The sequence below is a fragment of the Dromiciops gliroides genome, chromosome 2 (genome assembly GCF_019393635.1).
Source record: "Dromiciops gliroides isolate mDroGli1 chromosome 2, mDroGli1.pri, whole genome shotgun sequence".
NCBI classification, from domain to species: domain Eukaryota; kingdom Metazoa; phylum Chordata; class Mammalia; order Microbiotheria; family Microbiotheriidae; genus Dromiciops; species Dromiciops gliroides.
Window position 1 is genome coordinate 452,052,769 of NC_057862.1, and position 4,028 is coordinate 452,056,796.

Consider the following 4,028-nt stretch of genomic DNA (forward strand, 5'->3'; position numbering starts at 1 on the left):
CCCTCCTCAAATTTGTAATAGAGAAGAACACTGAGCTTAGGGTGATATATATTCTAGACATGGGTAGTAGATTTCAAAGTTTTCAGAGGCAGAATAAATAGGATCCCACTGATTAAAATCCCATAGGAGAAGTTAACATAGGGGAGTATGGGAAGCTTTTTAGAAAGCAATTTTAAAGACATAAAGAGAAACAATTTGTATGGAGAAGAAAAAGGGGATTTGCTTAAATAGAGTAATGTGGATACATAGTGAATTTACTGACCAGCTTATATTTTTAAAAGATATGTACAGAAAATGAAAGCAAAGACAGTTAATGGAGAATGAATTTGAAAGCATGGCACTTCTATAAGAAGAGCATAGGGACCTGGTGAGGAAAGCCAAGAACTACAAAAAGTGCTTCTAAAAAAAGCGATATTAGATAAGAGGCCCAAAGAACAGTTAGGATTGCTTCTCTGAGTATATGAACTGCAGACAAATGATGATAAAAAGAAAATGGGCCTATTTAATGATTGGTTTGCTTCTGTTTGTTTCACTGAAGAGAAAGATCTTTGAACTGCAAATGACAGAAGAAAAGTAGCTAGTAGAGAATTGATGTCCAAGATAAAGAGGAGAGTACCTAGCTATCTTTGACAAGTTCAAGTTCACCAGGCTTAGCTGAAATATATTTAAAGTTACTGAAAAAAACTTGAGGATGTGGACTATAAGTGATCTTTGAAATATTATTTAGAGCAGAAGAGGTACAGAAAAGTGGACTTGAGTATGGTAGATATTGTCATAGATTTTTGTTTTATTTTTATAATAGAAATGAATAAGAATCTGTAAATCATAGACAAGTAAGTTTTCCTTCAACTACTGGTAAAGGTCTGAGATAAATTCATAAAGGGATGATTACTGAACATTCAGAAAAAGGAAGAAGTGATCAGAACAAGTTAGTATGGCTTCATCAAGATCCAGTCAGGCAAGACCAATTTTTAATTTTTTCTTTTTTGACTGGGGTACAAGGCTGCTAGATTAAAGCAATATAATGTATTTATAAATGCATTATAGATATAATGTATTTAATTTTCAGAAAAGCATTTGATAATGTTTCATATACTATTCTTATGCACAAGATGGAAAGATATGATTTAGACATTACAGTTAGGGATACTAGGATAAAGTTAAAGGGTAAGATCCAAAGAATAGTTCTTAATGGTTTAATGCCACTTAAAAAGAATTCTGAAGTGGAGTGTCTTAGGAACTTCTAACTGGACCTGTGCTCTTTAAAATTATATTAGTGAGTGCTCACTTCGGCAGCACATATACTAAAATTGGAACGATACAGAGAAGATTAGCATGGCCCCTGCGCAAGGATGACACGCAAATTCGTGAAGCGTTCCATATTAAAAAAAAATTATATTAGTGACCATGATAATGTCCTCATTGACATAGTTATCAGAGTCATAGATGTCACAAAGTTGGGAGAGAGCTAAGGAATGGAATTAAACATGATGCAAAAAGATTGTGATAGGCTAGAATTTTGGGTTGAGTCAAGTAAGATGAACTAATGTTGATAAATGTAAAAACTTACTTGTGGGTTAAAGATCAACTTCACCAGTACACCTTGGAAAGTTATTAAAGCTTACAACTACATAAAGAGTTTTGGGATATTCTACATGAAGTGGGTGAGAGGTAGCTAGATCATCTGAAAGAGATTTGAGTGCCAAAAGCAACACTAGTAAACAGTCAGTTGATATGTCAGTTGATACTAGCCCCCCCCTCCCCCACCAAAGCTAATGCAATCTTAGGCTGCATTAATAGGGGCATAGGATTCAGAATGAGTGATAGTCTTGATTCTATTCTGCCCTGTCATCATATCACACATGGAGTATTGTGATTAGTTCTGGGCAACACATTTTAGGTAGGACACTTATAGACTGAGAAAGGCCATCAGGATAGTGAAGGGCTTCAAGACAATGCTATACAAGCATCAGTTGAAGGGATTAGAGACATCTAGCCTGGAAAACAGAAGACCAGCAGAGAACATGCTAGCTGTCTTCAAGTATTTGAAAGGCTATCCTGTGGAAGAATGATTATTTTTTTTTTCTGTTTAGCTCTAGAACTGTGTAATTAAAATTTCTAAATGTAGGTTCTAATCTGTTCCCCCAGTTTTGGAGGAAACTGACTAAAATCACTGATAAAACGAGTTTAGGTTTTTAAGGATTTATTGAAAGATAGTAAAAGAAAGAGAAAGATTGAGAACAGAATTCCTACAGCCTGGCAATCCTATCTTTCCTCAATTCCCCTGTGAAATCCTCTGGAGTCTCTCCCCTCCACCACGGTAAAATCAGGAACCAAAAAGAGAGAGAACTCCTGCCCCAGCGTCCGCTTCTTACTTCATGTGTTCCTCCCAGAAATGGGAGGCTTCTTAAGTTGATTGGCTGGTAGCCTTGATAGACAGTACCCATGAGCAAATGTCACTTCCTGACGCCAAGGAAAAGCCGCATGGCCTTGCCCTCAGAGGCATTCTCCTCATGGTGGAGCTTTTCTATAGTAAGTCTCCAGCAGGTGGCGTCATTTCAATCATTACAGAAGCCAGAATGAATAACAGTGGACTGACATTTCAAAGAGGTAAATTTAGGCTTCTTATAAGAAGAACATCTTGAAAATTAGCACTCTTCCAAAGGGTAACAGACTGTCTTGAAAGGTATGACATTTTCCTTCACTGGAGGTCTTTAAGAAAAGGCTGAATTATGACTTGTTAGTCAGTTGGTCAGTCAACTAGCATTTATTAAGCACCTACTATGTGCTGGGCAGAGGCAGTTAGATGGTGCAGTAGATAGAGTACCAGGCCCAGAGTCAGGAAGATGTGAGTTCAAATCTGGCATCAATTACTAACTTTGTGACCCTGGGCAAGTCGCTTAACCTCTATTTGACTCAGTTCCTCTTCTGCAAAATGGGGACACACTGGAGAAGGAAAGGGCAAACCATTCCAGCATTTTTGCCAAGAAAAATCATAGACAATGTCCATAGGGTCACATAAAGTCCATGGGGTCACATAAAGTTAGACATGATTGAACAACAACAGTGTGCTGGCACTGTGCTAAGCCAGCCACTTGTCTAGAAGGTTGCAAATGTCATTTCTATCCAATTGTAGTAGAAGACATTCCAATACTGAGAGTCTGTGATGATCCTCTGGAAGTCTTTTGAACTTTATTCTCATTTCTCTTATAGCCCTTAGCATATTTTATCTTGGTAATTGTTATTTTTGTACATGTCTTAGCTCCCCTACTACTCAATAAGCTCCTAGATAATGGTAATAACAACAGCTAGGACTTATATAATACTTTAAGGTTTTCAAAGGACTTTACATATGTTATCTCAGTTGATCCTTACAACGACTCCATGAAGTGGGCACAATCATAATCTCCATTTTATAGATGAGGAAACTGAGGCTGAGAGAGGTTCATATAGCTAATCACTTTGTGAGGCAGAATTCAAGCTCAGATCTCCCTGACTCTAAGTCCAACATTCTATCCCCTACCTAACTACCAGATGTCAGGGACTGTGTATTATACAACTTTATTTCCCCAATACTAGCAGCAGGGTCCTGCACATAGCAGCCACATGAATGTTTGCTGAGTGAAAGAATGTGACTCAGTAATGATGCCATCATGTTATTGGGGACTTAGGCTTTAAATATCTAGGTAAGTGATTTGGGGAGTTAAGGATGATGAGAGGATTTTGATATATGGGTGATCTGGACTCCGGATAATTCTCAGAAACAGAGCAGTTTTATCTCTTCCACATGGGGAGATAAGGCTGAAATAGAGATAAGTATAATAACCCCAGCACTTGCCTGCTGGGTGATGGGAGCAGGGGAGTAAATAAATTGGAAGGGTTGCAGATGAAATCATCCCCACGGATTATTGACATTCCTCATCCCCTATCTGTGGTCTGCTTTCTTGAAGTGTCCCAATGAGACAGAAGATTATTTATTAATAAAACAATCATCTCTGTACAACAGACCCAGCATGGTGGGGGACTAT

The 4,028-nt window shown here is 37.9% G+C and overlaps 1 non-coding gene across 1 annotated transcript; it reads left to right on the forward strand.

Annotated features, from left to right (window-relative positions):
* The first annotated feature begins 1,280 nt into the window (after positions 1 to 1,280).
* LOC122744777 lies at positions 1,281 to 1,387 on the forward strand. Its single transcript, XR_006355123.1, has one exon. It is a non-coding gene; the product is annotated as a U6 spliceosomal RNA (small nuclear RNA).
* The last annotated feature ends 2,641 nt before the right edge of the window (positions 1,388 to 4,028 follow it).